Below are 21448 nucleotides of genomic sequence, written 5' to 3'. Positions count from 1 at the left end.
CCTCATATGATCAGAGTTTCATTTTATAAAAGTGTAAAAGGAAGTATGGAAGGGAATGAGGCTAGAGGCAGGGATACCACTTGTCAGGGCCACAATATTTGAGGCAGATGGAGGAGGGAGCATGATCTAGAACCATTCTCAGTTCTGTGGATTACTTGACTTGGCAGATGATGGAAATGCAAGATGGCAGCAGGATTAGAGGCAAAGGGAAAGGATGTATTGTTGGATAGATGACCTGAAAGACACTTATACACTGGCTGTTGGCTCCCTGGGACTTGAGTTTGGGAGAAGGATGGGTCTAGAGAGTAGATATGAAGGTCATCAGTGTAGAAATGGAAATCGAAGCCTTGAGAGTGAATGCAGAGAAGTACAGCAGAGTTGGGGAAGAAATGGGATGATCACCAGCTTATAAGGGATGCAGAGAAGAGGAGCCTGAAAGAAAAGTCTGGAAGGAATGGTCCGAGATGCAGGAGGAAAACAAGACATGAATGGTGTCACCAGAACCAAGAGAGAATGAGTTTTAAGGAAGGAGGACTCTAATGTCAACTTCTGCAGAGAGGTCCCCTCCAGTGGACCGGAGCTGGACCGGAGCAGTGGTTCCACTGGAGAAGGTGAGCTGCATGTGCCCTTTTCATCCTCAGAAGGAGAGTTTTGTCTTTTACTATTAACATGATTCTCTGACTGATGTTTCTAATCCTACTGTGACATTGTTTTTACAAATGCAAACAGGGCATTTGATGTTACCAATGTTGATGGGGACACTGCACATTCAGGTCCCACGGGAGCACCTGTGGCCAGAATTGTGGGAACACGGGATACAGCAGCCAGCATTTCAGGACAAAAACAATGAATGAAACAAAAGAACGCTGACTCCACTTAATACCCAGAGTTTTAAAATTCCCCAAATCTTATTGGAAATCAAGAAAACCGCTCCTAATGAGCTGCAGTAAAGCTCTTCTTTTGAGAATGTAAATCCACGGTCTTGCAGAGGCAGTTTCTACTTGTTTAAAGGAGTTATTGAAATTCAAGGAGGGTCCTGGACGTCTGTGCCTCTCTTTCTGAAAGGAACCTCCTCCGTCCCTGGGTGACCCTGAGCTAATGAGTCTCGGGCTGATGAGTCACCTCCCAGTCTGGACTCAGAGTTGCTATCAGATTCATTAGGTCCCCGCAGTCACATTCTCCAGCGCCTGCAGCAGCCAGCGAAAGGCCATTAGCTCAGCCATGCGCCCTCCCTCGCCAGCCTGCCCCCACCTGTGTGGCCTCTAATTTAATATTTGCAGACATGCTGGGCATTTGTGACTAAAATCTATTATTCTCCATGCAAACACCCTTCCATCAGCTTGCCAAGAGACCTGAAGCACCGTGTACTGCATTGGCTTAGCAAAGCTGCAACCTGCAAAGACTGTTTGAGAATGACCCTGAGTGTCTCTTTTTTTTTCTGCAGAGACATTATGGTCACATTTGTCACGATCCGTTCCAACTTGGAACTCTCCTGAGAGGTATCCCACGCATTCTCAGCCAGATTTTTGGTTTCTGGGCCGGGGCTCCAATGCAGGCTATAGGTTACTTGTTTGGAAGTGCTTGTGCTGAGTGGTGCTGCTTCTGAGTTATGGCCCGGCTGGCCGGAGCCATGGCCGTGGACACATGGGAGCAATTGCATGCTTCTCCCCATCACATAGGTGAGGGGTAGGCGAGCATCTCTCTTTCCTCAGACAGCCAAGGAGACCCTCCGCTAGACCCAGCCGCACCTCTCTTGGGGCTCCAAGCAGAATTATTTAGCTATTGGAAGGAAGAGCGTTTTCCTTTTCTTGGCTCCATGGGGTCCAGAGCTATGTGTGGGGGGGGTCTGAGCAGTTGTCTACACTGGACCGCTGTCTGCTGGTCACTGGCTTCCACACTGCAGTCAGCTCAGAGGGGTCCCAGATGTGGTCTGCAGACTGGACTGTAAATGAAGAAAATGAGGCTGGAGTTATGAGTTATCTGGAGAGCTGGACTGATCTGGTTCAAAGCTCTGTCCTGTATTTTGCTATTCTATTGGATCCACATTTTTGTCATTGACATGCCTTGGATTTAATGACACGGTGGTGATAATACATCACGTGCTTTTTGGTCATTATTTCTGTGTTACGGTTGTTTGGTTCATGATCAACCTCGTCCCTTGCCCTGTCCCCTTCTCCTGAAAAAGGTAGTGATCCTATGTGTGTCCTTAAACTTTCCAGATGAAGATTCCACAAGTTGTGTACAATTCTGGAGGCTGAAATTGATGGAAAGAATCTGGAATTTGAAACTATGTCTAGACATAGTTCCAGATGTGGCCTGGCCACTTACTAGTTTTGTGGATTTAGGCAAGTCTCTTAAATCCATGGAGTATCTGTTTCCTCATCCATGAAATGGGGATCACGAATATCTAACTAGTGAGATACAGTGCGTGGGGCTTGGTAGATAATTCTATCCTGTGAGTGAGGACCCACTCAGAGCTCTAGAGTGAGGATGCCCCCATCTGCACCCAGAAGATCTCCCTCCATGTCGGGAAGAACTGCCAGTCTCCAGAGAAGGTCAGTCAACAGGGACTGTCTTTCCATCCAATTCAGTCTAGAAACAGGAACTAGATTAATATAAGAGAAGCAACAAATGCAGGGGTACCTACTATGGGCTCTTCTCAGACCTCATGTATATCAAATCCTTTAACAGTCACACCAGTCTTCTGAAACAGGTCCTATTATTATCCTTCTTTAATTTTTTTTCTGTGTTTAATTCCTTTATTCCCTTAGGATACATTCTTTTATAAAACCTTTTTATTGAAGTGTAGCTAATTTACAATGCTGTGTTAATTTCTGCAATACAGAAAAGTGATTCAGTTATACATATATATATTCTTTTTTGTATTCTTTTCCATTATGGTTTATCACAGGATATTGAATATAGTTTCCTGGGCTATACAATAGGACCTTGATGTTTAACTATATTATCCTTCTTTTACATGGGAGGGGACAATCTTAGAGCTGAAATGACTAGATAAAGGTCCCAGAATTCACAAGCAGCGGAGTGAAGCATCAAATTCAGGTAGGTTGGCTACAGAAACCAAGCTCATAACCACCACACAAACTACCTCTCCTAATATATTCTCCAAACTAGTCTCCGAAACAACCTCAGAGTCCAATTTTTGTTGCAGAATATAGTACATTTCAGGGTGAGAATCTGTGACTCATATCAGATCTCGACCCCTCAGCCAGACGCTCAGGGTGTGTCTTTCTCTCTCTTTGCAGCACGTGTCCAGTGTCAGCACTCCGTGTCACTGAAACCACAGGACACAGGTGGCCCCATATCTTGTCTGCACTTAGATTTGGCCATGAGCTATGGTTATGAAGCCTGTGTCCTAAAAAATGAGAGAATGGCAGAGCCTGGGTTTGACAAGTAACCACTTGACAAGTAACTACTTTTTCTTTTTTTTTAGTGCTATGTAAAGTGTTCCACTTCACAAAGAGCTGTAATTTTAAGAGCATCAGAAAAAAATAAATGAGCTGCACCTGCAAACACCTTATCGCACATGTAAATTAGGAGGTATGAAATGACTTGTTCTCCTGTCTAGTGCTCATTTTCCTAAGAAGATATTTAAGAAAGGTAGTTGAAAGCCCTCCACGGAGAGATTCCCATCTAATTTTATGAGCTAAAGGGGGACTTGGGGTATGTTTTTCTCAGAAATTATCTGGCTTCTTGCCTCCAGTTTCTGCCAGACCCCAACTTCTGAATCTAGCCCCAGGTCCTGAAGGTTTTAGGTGTGTGAGTGGGAGCATGTGTGTGTGTGTGTGTGTGTGTGTGTGTGTGCACGCACACACATGTGGTTAAAAGAGTGCTGACAGGATTCAATATGGAGGTATTCTCGGTACTGGTGTGGCTTTGACCTTGAACCCTACCTGGCCCTGGTTTATGTGCTTCTACCTTGATTTGGTTACCTTGTGCCCCAGTTTGATACTGCACCACGTCTGGTCCCAGTCTCTGAGGCTTTGCCTTCTTAGCCTGTGATGCGTAGGAAGAAAGAAGTGAGTCCTGCTCTTTCAACAAAAAAGAGGATGCACTCACAGGTGAAGCACAGGTGCACTCCCTTTATCCATACTTACAAAATCATGCAAGCTCTGAACACTGAAAGCTTTTTGGTATCTCTTAACCTGGTCTGAACGTATTTGGCAGCAAAACCTGATGTGAACTTTAGCTACTTATTTTTTTAGTTTAATTTTTATTTTATATTGGAGTATAGTTGATTTACGATGTTGTGTTAGTTTCAGGTGTACAACAAAGTGATCCAGTCATACATGTATGTATATCCATTCTTTTTCAGATTCATTTCCCATATAGCTTATTACAGAATATGGAGTAGAGAAATTTAGCTGCTTGTAATGCTTAGTCGTCCTGTTTGGTGTAGTGTTCACATATTTTGCTGCATAAATATTAACACACTTGATTAAGCCTTGTTGCCCCAGACCTCTTGGGGGCTGTCACATAATATATTGCACATGCACCATATTACTTTTTTTAAATCTAAAAATATTCTGGATTTTGTAATACATCTGGCCGCACGTATTTTGGATAAGGGATCAAAAACCCGTGATCTCATTTAATCCTTGCCAATCATCTTGTGCAATAATGATTATGTCCATATTAAGATGAGAAAACTAACAGAAAGATTGGTTAATTTGTCCAGGGTCACAAAACCATTAAGAGGAAGGTCCAGGATGAGATATATGCTTTTCAGCTTCCAAAATACATACCTTTCCAACTACTTTACATGGTCTTCCAGCTTCTTTAGGGGGGTAAGCTGTGTTTCTAAATGATGTAGGCATTAGGAGTTTGGGATTAACTTATACACACTACTATACATAAAATAGGTAAACAACAAGGACCTACTGTATAGAACAGGGAAATATACTCAATATCCTGTAATAACCTATAATGGAAAAGAATCTGAAAACGAATATATGTATGTATAACTGAATGACTTCACTGTACACTTGAAACTAACACAACATTGTAAATGAACTATAATTCAATTTAAAAAAGTGATGTAGGCAAGGTGGAAACAGGATCATGAACAGAAACATGGGCAGTGCTCCAGAAACTGGCCACTGAAAGTACGATCCTTGGACCAGCAGTATTGGCGTCATCTGAGGGCTTCTTAAAAATGATGAATGGCCCCCCCCCATGACCTACTGAGTCAGAATCTGCATTTTATCAAGAACCACCCCCACCAGGTGCTTCCTGTGCTCATTAAAGTGTGAAGAGCCCTGGGCTAGATGATTGGAGGGGGAAAAGACCACATGCCACTCTTAAGAGTTCTCAGAATTGTGATCTTTTGCTGTTGCGCAGCATTCTCTGAGGCAAGGCGAAGGAGGAGGGAGAGGAGTGCAATGGTTCGCAGCTCCACGGTGGATGCCAAGGGCAGAGAGGTGCCCACGACGATAAAATGATTGCACGCTTGTTCTACTAGTCTGTTGCCCCAACAGTTTTTTCCCAAGGTGGGGCTATTTTTCTACTGATCGAAGAAAGTCCTGCAACTGCATATTTATCTCTGGGAAAAACTCAGGGAACTGGCCTATCAAAGAAGAGTATCAAACTCCTTACATCATAATTATTAATTATTTGCTCATCAACGGTATGGCCCTAGAGCAGGTGAGCAAAACAAAGATTCCTAGACACCCGTGATTATGAGGAACATGCATTTTGGGGGAGGGGGCTGGCCAGACCAGAAAAACTGAACCAACTTCTATGGCATGTTAGAAAGTGGTTAAGTTCTGAATCAAAAAGGAGAAGTAGATCTGGGTAAGGAGGAACAGGAGTCGGGTTGTGGGGGGAGCAGGGCAGGTACGGTATCTGACAGTGTGGTTGGGGGTAGACCTTGTAAGGGTAGTGCGATCTAAACGAAGTCTTGAAGGAGGTGAAGGAATTAGCAGGTGGAATCTGGGGGAAAGCGTTCCCAACAGAAGAAACAGCAGAGCAAAGGTCCTGAGGCAGGACCATGTCTGTTTCATTTGAGGACAGCAGACAGACTCAAGTGGGGAGCCCAGAAGTTTCAATCTTCAAGACACAAATTCTAGGAGGAGAGACAATCATTACAAATACACATAAACATAATGCAGTGTTCTAACAAGAATACGAGGAATTGCTTAGGTTGCTAAGAGCAAGGATGAGAAAGTTTTGCTAAAAGAGAAGGGGTAGGGGCTTCCCTGGTGGCGCAGTGGTTGAGAGTCTGCCTGCCAATGCAGGGGACACGGGTTCGAGCCCTGGTCTGGGAAGATCCCACATGCTGCGGAGCAACTGGGCCCGTGAGCCACAACTACTGAGCCTGTGCGTCTGGAGCTTGTGCTCCGCCACAAGAGAGGCCGCGACAGTGAGCGGCCCGCGCACCGCGATGAAGAGTGGCCCCCGCTCGCCGCAACTAGAGAAAGCCCGCGCACAGAAACGAAGACCCAGCACAGCCAAAAATAAATAAATAAAAAGAGAAGGAGTAGAGAAAAGTGAGGTGGCCAAGCCAAGTTTTCATCTACTGGTTCCACATGAAGGAAAAGCTCTGTTTGGAAACTCACCTTGTCATTAAGAATTATCAATGCTTTGGGTTTCCGTGTTGGTGGGAAAGTGTCTGGCTGTCACAATATTTTAAAATGACAGCATGAAGAAAGCCTTTCTGTTCTCCATGCAATCACCATTTTGGGGTTTGAACGAGAACCCCTATTGCCTGTAAGTTGATCTTTCTCCTTGAAGTCAGTCTTCATAAATCCTCCCAGAGTCTAGGGTCTCTTCTTTAAAATATACGAGATGTCTATCAAGGCAGCACAGACAACAGTATTTGAATGTGCAACGTGGGACAGAACAAAAAGGCCCATGTGAGATTAACTGGAAAATGTATCCAATGGAATATTCACGCTTCATATAGTATTATTACACATATGGCCCTGAGTTGAAAAATAATGTTTCTAGGTTGAATGAAATACTATTTCCTCTGTGTCCCCACAGTATTTGTGCATGGTTCTATTACTCAGTGATAATGCACCCAGCCTGTATTCAGCCTATCCTATGGTACCAGGCAATGCAACAGAGATTGAGAGTACAGAAAATTAATGAGAATTTAACGTGGTATTCTCATTAATATTGAACACAGTATTGTAATATTATAATGCACTGTGGAAAATACTATAAACCCTAAAATCTAAGTGGCCAAACACAACAGAAGTTCATTTCTTGCACACATAAAGTCTAAAGTGTGCCTTTCTAATCAGTAAGGGGTAGACTCTCCTCTAAGCAGTAAATTGGAGATCCAGGTTCTTTCCATCTTGTGGCTCCACCATCTTCAACATCTGACTTCCAAGTGAGGAGAGGATGCATTTGCCTCTGAGTTACCCTGGTGTGGAAGTACCCGCTTCACCTCTGTCCGCTGAGTGCTTTTACGTACAAGAGAAGCTGAGAAATCAAGTCCTTGGCTGGGCAGCCACTTTCCAGCAACAACTTGACGCTATGAAAAGGCAATAGGAATCTTTGGTGGGCAGCTAACATCCATGCTACAGTTCTAGAATCTCTGAGTGTGGTTTGGGTCGAGGTTGCAGTTCCCAGCTTCTCATGCGGCTGGGTAGAGTCATGTGACTAAGTCCCAGCCAATGAGATACATGTGTATGTTATGTGACCACTTCCAAGAAACTCCTTCAGATCAGCTGTGTGCTCTTTTTCCATTTTCTTCTTTACCCATTCCTCTACTCTGCTGGAAGTGACAGCTGGAGTCCCCACCACCATCTCGGACCCTGAGATTGAGGACCATACCTACGGATGGCAGAAAGGACAGTTCACAAATGCCTGAGGCCCTGAAAGATGGGGTGAATGACCTGGGCTGCTTACCTCAGCTTTTATGTGAGGAAGAAATAAACTTCGATCTTTTCACAGCTTATGTTACTGTAGGATTTGTTAATTACAACTGAACCTAATCATAAGTGATATGTAAGCAGAGGGAAACACTTGTAAAAAGACTTGGAACTACATGAGGATTCTGAAAAAGTTGAGAGTCTGATGTGGCTGTAGTATAAGGCTCATGGCCTAGGCAGGGATAAGCAAACGTTTTCCAGAAAGGCCCAGATGGTAAATATATTAGGCTTGGCGGGTCATATGATTTCTGTTGCAATTTCTCAACTCTGACATTGTTCTGTGAAGGCAGCCATGGAAAATGGTGTAAAGGAACAGGAATAGCTGTGTTCCAATAAACTTTTACTTCTGAAAACAGGTGGTGAGGAGCCAAATTTGATCATCTTAGAGGATAATCACACTGCATTGTTTTATCATTATCATGTATTTACAATGATCTCACTATTGGTTTTTTTGGTTTTGTTTTCAGCTATATATCCATGTATGAATCATAGTGTCAGGAGTGGAGAACAGGTTTAACTGACAACTACGCAATGATCAGGTGAATGGGCGAACTCAATCCTCCAACTGTGCTTACTTAGATCTACTCTGGGTGCCAAGGGGATAATCATCTAACTTACTCCTACCCACAGATGCCATTTTTGACCTCTACTAGGAGCTTTCAGTGTCTTAACTGAAAGAAGAGACTAGTGGTGAAATATTTTTAGAAGTTTGACAGTCTATAAAAGCGGAGAATTTTTCATCATTTGGTAGCTGAGCCTTTTGCCTTTTTTTCTAGTAATGGAACTGAATCTGATTTGACAGCTGTCTCCCTCTTCTCAAACAGAACATTACTCCATCAAAAAGGAGAGAGTTACAACATTTAGGGGGTATCTGTTATGATGAAAAGTACTCTGAAGTAGGAGACAGAAGTTCTCTTAGTTTTTTACTTTGCTGGAACCAAGTGTTTGGGGAAACCAATTAATCTTCTAAGTCTTAATTTTCTCATCTTTAAAATGGTCACAGGGCTATTTACTTCAAAGTAGATTGGTAGCGTCTCATGGGGCTGATTGTATGAGGTGTAGGAAGATGTTTGCACGAGCTGGTACATCTTAGGTCGTATCCAATTGCCCTGCAGTCAATATATAAGAAAACACAGAAGAAAGACACATTATAAAAGGTGGAGAGGGCAACTTGCCCTTTGAAAATACATCATGCCTTATGCATAATAGAATTCAAAGCATTGATTCACATTTGGGAACCATACAGATAGAAAGCAATCATGTCAGGAATTCAAATGCTTCAACAAAATTGGATCTAAATGGGTCAAAAATGAGTATTTCATTTATGGGAAATGCTTCTAAACATGGCTCTAGAATGTCTCGTATTGAGTTTGAGCAAACATTTGGGAAACTGGCAAGAGCAGAGAATCCGCAGATGTTTTCCATATACACAGTATATATTAAACAGACGAGTGAAACAGAGAATTCAGGAAATGCTCAGACAGAGAGGGAAATTGTTAAGTGGAGAAAAATCTGTTTGCTTTCCTGACACCCTCTCTCTTGTCTAAATCAATTATGAACATTCATCTAACCTACCCTTATAGGTCATAGAAACTTACATGATCAGAAGTCTGAGAAGGTCTGGAAACAGAACTATTAACTAAGCTTTTATCACTAATTGTTATGCTTCCTTTTTTTCCCTCCTAAGCTTTTATTGGGAAAATTTCCCCAAAGCTATAATTACACTGAATAATGACAGAACTTACTTAATGAGGCAGAGAGCAGAAACTTTTTGAGATAGCAAAATTTGCAACCAATTAAATATTAATGAAAAATTGTCTATCTCAGAATCCATTTCTTCACATTCATTTTATCTCATACTTGCATTTAATCTACAGGAAGTTCAGTCATCATGTGTATTAGAATTCGAGAAATAAAAAATGTATGAATAATTTCATGATTTTCCCAAGAGCAAGTTTCTGTACCAGTTAAGAATATGAATGAAAAAGAGGTTAAAATCACCATAAAGAACCATACATTTCTAGATTATTAAAATCAATGCTGTCAAATGATCATCACTGTGAAGATGATAACATTTTTCCTACGCCTTTCTAGTTGTTGATATGTATTTTTTAAAGTTTTTATCTGGTAGTTATAGAACAAAGTCTTGATATTATATATGGGTAGCAACTCAATCCAAGTGATATTTAATGAATTGCCCAGATAGTTTATTTCATGAAATATGTTTATGCTGAGATGCAAATTCTTCTTTATTTTAGTTCTAGAAATACCATACATAAAATCCAAGCTTTGTTATCATCGAGGCGTATGAAGATTTTTAAATAATAGAAAGTGCACTATAAGCCATACCAAGTGGGTAGACTACACACAGTAACTAAGAATTGATGACAAAATGTATGTGGGACCTTCAGGTGTACAGATTTCCTAGGTTCCAGGGTGAATGCTGATAATTGTTTGGACTTAGGGAGTCCCCCTGACTGTCAGCTCTTGCTGTCTTAGGTACTAGACCCCCTCCTATTTATTTAGATAGAATTTTTGCACTTCTTGCCTTCTCGTGAACCACAGGACGTGCAATAGTTATCGCCTGCACAATGCATCACCCTTCTACATCTGGGGCACAACTATATTCTTCCATTATTCCCCATGAAGCAAGGAAACTTACTACTATTTATAGGTGGTGACCACATTGACTATTTTCTAATATATTCTGTCATGGCCTATTTTGCTAGAATATTAGTTCCTGGGAAGCAGTAATTCTGTTTGTCTTATTTGCAGTAGGTTCCATAATTCACAGAACAGTGCATGGTGTAAGACAAACAAAATAAATATTCTTAATAACTTACCCAGGGTTATTTCCTATAACTTTTGGGTTTTACAAGGGCCCTTCTGCCATCTCAGCCCTCCAACCTTGCTCATTTCTATATTAAATCTCTGTGTATCATTTAATATTTAATATAGAAATTTATGTAGTTATTTATTTATAAATAAATATTGTTATTTATGTTATACTTGGATTTGTCCAACTGGGAATATTAACCTTTAATTGTAAAGGGTCATCAATGCCAAGCAATATTCTAATCTTACTACTGATAACACATTAGGAAAGTGCCTAGAACCACATATAAAGTTACTGTTGACTTGAGATAAATTTATAGAACAAAACAATGACTGAATGACGAAAACAACTGGATTCATATTTTACCAACTTTGGGACTGAAGGTTAGTGATCGACATAAGCTTTGAGAATTTTACACCCTGCAAAAGTATCGCTCAGTATTGAGAACAAAACAATTATATTTTCATGTGTAAGAGGACCAGAGAATTTTATTACTGTTAGTTTTCATTAAACATATTTGTAAAGGATCTACTGCAGGAGGATGACAATTAAACAAAGGCAGGGGTGAAAGTAATAATAATGAGTGGATATATAAATTAATAAAATATGTCAGAAACTATTGGTTATAAAAGTAACTGTTTTATATTAAAAAGTGCAAAATTAAGCCTCTAGATTACAATGATAGGTTAGTGGTGCTCAGCGGCCATTAAGACATGATAATTTATACATGTTCTGGAAAAAGACAAAAAACCCTCACATACTTTAGACTTTATATATATATATAAATTCTCTCTCTCTCTATATATATATATCAAGAGTGTACATTTAAAAATTAAGAACAGTAAGTGTGAAACTAGAATTATGATTATAGATTCCCAAACACTAGATGAGAAGAAAAATTGAAAATAAATAAATGTTGGTTCACTGAAAATATAGTGGTAGAAGACAGTGGAAAGCTTGGACACCAGGTCTCTAAAGATGCCAAGGTAAAGGCCAGAGATTTTCTAACTGATGAATGAGACAGCAAAACAGCAGTAGGGACCAAAGTTCTGCCACATCATATTGCTGTTGGGTGCCAGCCCCTGATAATGCCAGGGAAGGGGCTGTGCTTCCCCAATAAGGCAGCTTAAGGGCCCTACAGTTCAAGAGGTGGAGGGCCTCTCTTTTCAGACTGACACAGAGTCATAATGGATCTCTGTGTACTCTCCAGAGTGCAGTTGGAACTGGGCACTTGTGATGTTTCATTTTATGTGTCAATGTGACTGGACCACAGTGTCCTGACATATGGTCAGACACTGTTCTGGTGGTTTCTGTGAGCATGTTTTGGATGAGATTAACATTTAAATTGGTGGACTTTGATTAAAGCAGATTTCACTCCATAATGTGGATAGACATCATCCAATCAGTGGATGGTCTGGACAGAACAAAAACTGACTTCCCCTGAACAAGAGAAAGTTCTGCCAGCAGATTGCCTTTGGACTTGAACTGCGACACTGACTCTTCCCTGCTGGCCTACCCTGCAAATTTTAGACTTGAAAACCTCCTTAGTCGCATGAGCCAATTCCTTAAAATAAATCTCTCTCTATATATACACATACTATTGGTTCTATTTCTCTGGAGAACCTTGACTAATACAGCACCCAAACACCTGCCCCTGCTCCTGTTTCCATGAGTTTCCCTTAGTAAATGCTTTTTAATAAAGTATGATGTACTTGTCTTTCCTTGCCTTTCCTTTAAAAATAGGGAAAGTATAGTTTATCAGCACACCTAGAGTGTTGTTCTTTGTACTAGCTAATAAAATGAGCATAACTTTAGCTAATACAATGTGCATAATGTTATTAAAAAAGCAATGAGAAATGTCATTGATAAACAATATTAAAAACAAAACAAAGGGCATAAAAATAGTAAAGGTTTTAAATGCATAAGAATATATTCTGAACAACTTTATGCCCATAAATTTCAAAAATTTAGAGCTGAAATTCTTCTAGAAAGAAATCATATATACATTGAAAAAAAGAGAAAACATCTGAGTAAGTTTATAACTATTACTAAGTTAAATAGGTAATCAAAGATTTTCTTACCAAAAGATGCAGGCTCACATGGTTTTCTGGTGACTTTTACTAAACTTTCAGAGAACAGTGATTTAAACAAAATGATGCAGAAGATATGAAAACAGTTATCTAACTTATTTTATCAGCCAATATGATTTCAGCACCCAAACAAGAAAATTTTTATCACATAGAGATTAAAAATCTTCAATTCTATGTTAACAAAGCAAATCTGTTAGTGTACACAAAAGCATTAGTTTTATTATCTTCAATTTTTTGTTAATATATTCATGTCTTAGTAAAATGTGATTATTTCTGTGGTGGGAAAGACAGAAATCCACATAATGAGGAAATAAGCACAGGAATTATTGTGATATGGAAGAACAGTGGTCCAGAGGGGAAGACTGAGGCAAAAGGGTTATTCTGGAAGATAAAGTATAAGGGCATTCTGGGCCAAGGGAGCAGAAAAACGCTGTGTGTTGAGAGTGCGTGGCAAGTTTGAGTCACTGTTGGTATTTGGCTGTGACAGAAGTAGGGAGATTATCATGGCAGCTAGACCAAGCCCATTTCATGGAGGTTCTCCTTCCTGGGGCTGGCTGTCACCCAGAGTCCTGAATTGATTTCCTCATTAATGCTGCATTTGTTCCCATTTCCCTTGTTCCTCCAGCAACTCATAATCCCTTTAACAGGAGCAGAGGCAATGTTGTTTATTCTGTCTGTAAGTCGGGAGTGTTTCCCCATGAATGCAAAACAATTGTTTTGATTTTAGTCTTCTCTTTGCCTGCTCTGGGCCTTGCATCCAGTGTGCCCGCAGCACCTCTTCACTGACTGATGGATGGCACTTTGGCAAAGAGCATGGCCAATTAATTAAGTCTCACACATGGCCCAACTGTCTAAGGGAGAAAACCAGAAACAGACTGAATGCAAAATGATGGAAGAATCGGAAACAAAGAACAGGGGATGGAAGCAAACTAACTCACATCTTTAAAGAAGCATTGGGTCAATAGGAGGGGATGCGGCGGGGGCAGGTCCCCTAATTAGCAGCGTCACCGTCCAGAGCCAAGCGTCTGGATTTGGCGTCAGAGGCCTGGGCTTGAGCATAACGTGTTGTCAAATAAACAAGTGCCCTTGAGCCAATTGTTGAAACTTTCTGAATAACATCCTCATCTGAAAATGGAGAAAATACATACTTCACGTGGTTGTTATAAGGACCACACAAAATACGGTCTGTGAAAGCGCCTTAAAATCTGCAAGTTGTTACTGTCATTTAATTACAAAGCTTGCCTGGTTGGGCAAGGAAGACAAAGCACACTGAAAAACAAAATCCAGATTGATTTAAAGCAACGCAAACCAAAAACTAGTAGAAAACAGGAAACGATGTCAGGCATAAAACCTTGGCATACTTTCCATGTTTAGAAGCATTTCCCATAAAGGATTATATATAACTGAGTGACTGGAAAACCTCAGGAAAGTTCCATTTCCTCTCCTTCCTTGCTTAGCTCCACTTGGAGCTCAGGAATGGTTGCCTGGAGGCCCTGCAAACACTCATCAGCCCCCTGTAAGGAGAACTGGCTGTGCAGTTCATGGTTTTTATCCTTGAAGCTAAAAATGTGACGGGAATGTTACTGCATTTCCTTAGAGCAGGTTTCTGCGTTCACAAGTCACCTCCACTCAACCCACAGGCCTCTCCGAGCTCACTTACAGCCTTGTCAGCAAGAACGCAGAGAGCAGCCTGCTGCAGCTGCAAGTGAGCCCTTCGGGCTGTGCAGGGTTCCTGAAACTGCCAGTGGGATAGTAATCACTTTTATGGTATCTAACTGACACCTGCCCTCCTCCCCAATAAATCAGGAATATACTTAAAATTTTTTCTTTTTCAGCCAGCAGAGGGATTGCGAGGTTTTAGCACAAACAGATTATTATTTTGATGGCCACAGTCTTTTAACTAACGTGAAACCCTCGCTTTAATCTCTCCTTCCAGATCTGGGACATCGCAGTTCAAATCTCAAGGGCAGGGACCTACTGTCCTGTATCTGACCGTGACTTTGGCTGCACCACCTTGGACATTGTCCTCTCTGAGCTGCAGTTCCTTTACTGAGGAAAAAGTAGAGCATGCTTGTGGCTAGATGATCCTTATCATCTCTTCCCATAAAAATGTCCTCTTCAACCTCAACCTCATCTTACCCCACAAGATGCGTAGTCAGGCTGGAGCCATGACCAGCAGCTGACAACTGTGTCACTTACTTGACAGACCTGTGTGACCTTTTCTGCAGCAACACAGCTGCTTTCATGGTCACTCAGTGCCTCACACTCTCCCTGTGTACGATCAGAGCAACTCTTATTCAGAACCTTTTCTGGTTCTGTTGGCTTTAATAAAGGGACCTTCCCATACGGAGCTGGAGCGAATCATTTGGTGGCCACACGGTTTCCATGTCATGGCACACACTCACCCTTATGACCTCCTTCACGAGAAAATAAGAAGGCCTCATTGTGCTTTTGCCCTCGAAAGTACTGAAAATCTGCGTTCCTCTCTGTCTCAGTGACTTCGATTGATCTGCCCCTCAGCAGTGTGTGTTACTCCTGGCAGCCACGGGACAGAAATTGTAGGGGTCATGAGATCTTGTGACCTCAGCCAGCCGATTCATTGAATTCTCCATCTGCTTACAAACTGCACCCTGTTGCTTTTATCAAATGACTCAGTGAGTTGGGGATGTACGTGCTTTTTTTGCTTTTTTAATACAAATTGAAAGTGGCAGGAGGGATTTTGTCAGACAAGAACTTGAGGGAAATTTTGAAGTGTTCTATGGAACCAGATGTTGTGCAGTTTATTAAAATTAAGAGAACTATTTAATACAGATGTTTATAGATATTGAACATTTTTATTACTGACTTTTATCTTTCAGAAGTTCAAATTGCTCTACATTTCTTAAAGAAGGGCAAAGAATAAGAAAAGGGGAGGAGGTGCTGTCACGATAGCATTGCCAAGATATGACCTTAGTCACTTTGTGTGTTATAAGAGGAGTTCTTCATCATAATTTTGGAGATGGTTATCACCTTCACCTGTGTGGTCTTGCATATAAATCTAGAAAGAATTACCAAAAACAATTTTCACCACGATTCTGAAACATCTTGAAGTAAAAACAGACTTCAGTTTTGAAACTTTGTGCATAATGAAAAATAGTACACTGGTATCACAAGAAAGAGTAATGGAAACAATTCTGGGATTTACTGATGATGGAGTTGTTCAGGGTTCAGTGCCTCTTTTCAGGGTCCAAATCACCTCTTCCAGCAGAGCAAAAGCTGAAAGTTCAAAGCCAACTTGAAGGAGCTCTACCATTGACCAGCTGAAGTTCACAAATGTCCAAATAGCTTCCTCATCTGTAAAATGGGATTCTTACAGAACTCATCCTGTAGGATTCAAGAAGAACCAACTGCAGTATGGCATGCTGAACACACAGCACATGCATGGCACTTTCTGAGGCCCTTGATTATCAGCAACTATGACGAACTTTATCACTCTCACTGTGGGAAGTAGAGTGGTGAAATTTTGATTCTTATTCTGTTCCCAAGTAGACATAATAAATATAACTAATAAAATTGTTGTGTTGCGTAAAATGAAAAAATCAACAATCTGGAAAATATCACCCCATCTTGAATATCCAAAGCATAGGCATAAACTTTGTCTAGTGAGCGTGAAATGGTTTCTTACCCCAAGGAGAATGTTACCAGAAAAAGAGAACATTTGTCTCTAGCTCCTATAGCTCAAGGGATATTTGGAAGTGAGATAGAAGAGGAAAACAAAGTGAGGCACTGTAAATAGCCACAGGGAAAAGGGCATGTAAGAAGTAGGGGGGAAATCATTCAGACAGAACTCTGATCTTCTTCCCACCAAGCGTACAAGGAGGATGGGAATGTCCCTCCCGCCACGGTAGTCAAGTAGAGGGCATTTGGAAGAGAACGGACAAGGAAGCCCAGGTCCTTGGGCAATTATTGTAAAATGGAAATTGAGCAGCTAAAGGCACTGAAGCAGTTTGTGTATAAGTCCTGAGAAAGGAACTGGGCAACCAGAGAGGCTAAGAACTTGCCAAAGTTAAAATGCTAAAATGCAGGCAAGCTGACACAGGTGCAGAGAGTACATATACCTTAACAACTATATTCAAAGTCTGGGGCGGAGATGCTGGTACTTGTCACTAGTTCTCATTCAGGGGAAGACCAGTGGCTACAGTGCACAATTCATTGTGTAAATAATGTTGAGTATTTTTGTATCCCTTCCCCAAATACATGCATGCACGCACACACACACAGACACACACTTTAAAAATTCTTCTAAAACTTAAAGATCTTTTATAGATATATTTAAAGGGAAGGATAATGAATAAATGATATCAATAACATTTTTCACACTCACCATGCCAGTGCAGGGATAGGATAGTCCCATGGTGAGGGAGCTAAAGATTGTGGAGAGACCACTGTATTATGGTTTACTCTGCAGAATAATATTACCACAAACACAGAAGCTTAAAATCTCACACATTTATTATCTCACAGTTTCTGTGGGTCTGGAGTCTGGGCATGGGTTAAGTGGGCTCTCTATAAAGCTGCTAACTAAGTGTCAGCCAGGGCTGAGTTCTTATCTGAGGGTCGATTGGAGAAGGATTGACTTCCAAGTTCGTATGGTTGCTGTCATCTTTAAAATCCTTGCAAGGTGCTGGACCGAGGGGCTTAGTTTCTTGCTGGCTGGCTGCCAGAGTTTTCCCTCAGTTCCTTGCCATGTGCCTTGTTCTTTAGGGCAGCTCCCAACATGACAGCTTGTTGCTTCAAAGTCAAGAGGGAAGAGAGTCTTTCATCATGACAGTCCTTACAATTTTATGTAACATTATCAAGGAAGTGAAATCCTGTCACCTTTGTTGTATTCTATTGGTTAGAAGCAAGTCACAGGTCTCACCTACGGTCAAGAAGAGTGAGTTATACAAGGGCAAGAATAGGAGGAATTAGTCATGGGGGCCAACATAGAGTCATTCCACCAAAGCTACTATGTGTCAGGAACTTTAGCAATATTGAATACTTGATCTTTTCAGCTTCACTCTGAGATGCATATTATTATTACTTTACAGATGAGAAAATTGAGCCTCCCAGAGGTGAAGTAATTTGCCCAAAGATCACAAGCTAGTAGAAATGTGTCTGGAATTCTAATACAGATCAAAACAAGTGTTATTTTTCCTACGCTTCTTTATTCGCCCTGTTAAGGCAAGTGTTATTTATCCTTCTTTCCTGGGAAGACCATGGAATGACCTCCAAGAATGGAACAGGTGTGAGCAGTTGAAATTGCTTCCATCTTGGCCTCTGATAGTTGAGTGACACCTCTTCTTCCCCAAAGCCATCACAGCCATCTCTTAACAGAGCTATTTTAGGCTCACTGGCCTCAAGGGCCAGGCCACTCAAATCATCTCAGTGAGGCTGATTCTTTCTTACTCTCACAAAAAACAATCTTTAGAATTCAGTTCAAGAGTGTCCCTGTGATTATCATGTTCTTTCTGATCTAAGTATGGGAATACTTTGATTTGGAGTGAGGAGACATTTTCCCACATTTTTGGGTGAACAAGGTCAGGGGATAGCTGGTTTATAGATGCCACAGAAAAATGCACTTGAAAATTCTAGGCATCTCACCAAATCTTTATGTTTAAAGATGTAGTTTTGAGAATACTTTTGATTTTCAAATGTGTGCATATAAAGACATTGGTATATTTGAGACTTGTAAAATAACTCCATATTAAACTATTTGCTATGCCTGGAGCATTACCATTATTTTTCATTCGCTTAAAATTTTATTTAAACACAAAAATAATTTTGAACTTTATTTTTTAATGCATTGATTGAATTTATTGATTTAGTTTATTCTATTCAATAGCAGTATAATGTAATGTAATTAAAATTTTTTTCTAGTAGCCACATTAAAAAAATAAAAGAAATAGGTGACGTTAATTTTAATGATAATTTTTCTTAACCCTATATAGCCCAAATCTTATTTTAATATACCCTCAAAATAAAAATTGCCAATAAGCTACTTTGCATTCTTTTTATCCTACTAAGTCTTCAAAATCCAGTGTGTACTTTATTTACAGAATATCTCAATTTGGAAGCTACATTTTCATTGCAAATATTTGATCTACACTTAGTTTTCGTAAACTATGCAATGATAAGTGTAGATACACATACCCAAATTGTTCTAAACATAAAAGTTTTCAGCCCGCGCCTCGCTGCCACCCCCCCCCCCACTGCGTCCCAGCCCCCACCCCAGGGTTCCCTCAGCCCGGTTCCCCCGGAGGATGAAGTTCGTATATAAAGAGAAACATCCTTTCGAGAAGCGGCGCTCTGAGGGCGAGAAGATCCGAAAGAAATACCCGCACCGGTTCCCGGTGATAGTAGAAAAGTCTCCCAAAGCTCGGATAGGAGACCTGGACAAAAGGAAATGCCTGCTGTCTTCTGATCTTACACTTGGTCAGTTCTACTTCTTGATCCGGAAGCGAATTCATCTCCGAGCTGAGGATGCCTTGTTTTCCTTTGTCAACAATGTCATTCCACCCACCAGTGCCAGGATGGGTCAGCTATACCAGGAACACCATGAAGAAGACTTCTTTCTACACGTTGCCTCCAGTGATGAAAGTGTCTACGGTCTGTGCAGTTGCTGCCCCTAAGGTGGGGGGGGGGGGGTCCCATTCTACACAGAGAGAGGGCGCCCTCCTTCCTTGACCTACTCCTCCTTGAGGGGCAAACACCACCTCCTTTCTTCAGGACCTGCACTTCCTAATGTTTGAGACTCTGCTCCAGCCCCTCTTAACACAAGGGTTAATGGGGGAGATGGCCTCTAGTACCTCTCCTTTCTCCATTCTTCCCCTTTCTTTACCACCTTTCCCATTCTGCTTTAGACTTCTTGATTGCCAATCTCTGTCACACCCGGTGATTGTTTTGTTTTCTGTTCCCTTTCTAACTGCCCAAGGGGCTCTGAACCCCCACAATCCCTTCTTTTCACTACCTTCCTTTCTTGGGGTAGATGGAAAGGACTGAAATTGTGGGGGGAAGGTAGGAGGCACATTAAAAAAGAGGAAACCACCAAGCAAAAAAAAAAAAAAGTTTTCAAATAACCGAATCAGTGTGCTTTTGAATTTAAATTTAAATTAATTAAAATTAAGTAAGATTAAAAATCAAGTTCCTCAGTTACACGTGCCATATTTCAAGCGCTCAGTATCCACATGTGGTTGTCAGCTACCACACTGGACAGCATAGGTCTAGAGTATGCTCACCACAGAAGAGATTTCCACTGGGCGGTGAAGATCGACAAGCTCAATAAACTGTTTTTGAACATTGTTGAATTGGGAAGATTAATGTTATCAGCAACAAGTTAGAGGAAATACTAAGCAACTAGTGTTTAAGCCTACCTTTTGATTTGATCCCTGATGAAATGATGATGATGATAATGATATTTTATTGAATGCTAATTCTGTGCTCAGATCTCTACTAAGCACTTTGTAGCCCTCTGGTGTAATTTCATCATCCCCATTCCACAGATGAGGTACAGAAAGACTAAGTCACTTGTTTAAAGACATGTGTCTAAGAAATGAACAGTGTGAGCCTACACGCCCAGACAGTCTGTCTGTAGAGCCTGCATTCTCACTTAATTTACTCTTCTGCCCCTCAGAGATTAATATCTTTTTAAGACTTATCCTAAATAAGATGGCATAGTCCTTGAAGCAAAGACCATACTGCATGCTCCTCTTTCTTCAGTGGCCTGCTCATTCCCCAGTTCAAGACCTTTGCTCCAGCTTTTCCTGTAGTGTCTTCTTTCTTCACCTTCACTTGTCAGAATCTGAACCATTGGTCCATAGTTCCTTCAGGAACAGCATCTTCCAGAGACGCTGTCTCAAACTTCCAGTGGAAGCATTCTTCTCTTAAGGTACTTTATAGGTAACTACATTTCTTAGAGCATAAGTCCTTTTCTCTTTTGCATTCTGGCAACTCTGCATGCGTATTTTGTCTCCCCAAGTTGGCATTAAGTTCCTTGAAGGAAGTTCCTGTTTTGTTGGGATTACTGTCCCCATTTTCCAAAATACCTTCTGCACACGTAGATATCTGTAGCATTAATAATTCCATATTGTTCATGTAGTTCCCATCCCATGTGCCTGCTTCTTTTTTTTTTTTTGCTTATATGTGGAATCTTTTTTTTTTTAACATTTTTATTGGAGTGTAATTGCTTTACAATGGTGTGTTACTTTCTGCTTTATAACAAAGTGAATCAGCTATACATATACATACATCCCCATATCCCCTCCCTCTTGCGTCTCCCTCCCACCCTCCTTATCCCATTCCTCTAGGTTGTGGTCACAAAGCACCTAGCTGATCTCCCTGTGCTATGCGAATGCTTCCCACTAGCTAGCTATTTTACATTTGGTACTATATATAAGTCCATGCCACTCTCTCACTCTGTCCCAGCTTACCCTTCCTCCTCCCCGTGTCCTCAAGTCCATTCTTTACGTCTGTGTCTTTATTCCTGTCCTGCCCCTAGGTTCTTCTGAACCTTTTTTTTTTTTTTTTTTTTTAGATTCCATATATATGTGTTAGCAAACGGTATTTGTTTTTCTCTTTCTGACTTACTTCACTCTATATGACAG

At 41.0% G+C, this 21448-nt stretch overlaps 1 pseudogene across 1 annotated transcript; it reads left to right on the top strand.

The window, feature by feature from the left end:
- Positions 1-19075: 19075 nt before the first annotated feature.
- LOC309643758 (gamma-aminobutyric acid receptor-associated protein pseudogene) lies at positions 19076-21142 on the top strand (annotated as a pseudogene). The gene has a single exon. The product of its transcript is annotated as a gamma-aminobutyric acid receptor-associated protein pseudogene (transcript).
- The last annotated feature ends 306 nt before the right edge of the window (positions 21143-21448 follow it).

The sequence above is a fragment of the Balaenoptera physalus genome (genome assembly GCF_965194825.1).
Source record: "Balaenoptera physalus genome assembly, chromosome: 15".
NCBI classification, from domain to species: Eukaryota; Metazoa; Chordata; class Mammalia; order Artiodactyla; family Balaenopteridae; genus Balaenoptera; species Balaenoptera physalus.
The sequence above is the reverse complement of the archived record's forward strand: the minus strand, read 5'-3'. Positions and strand labels throughout refer to the sequence as shown.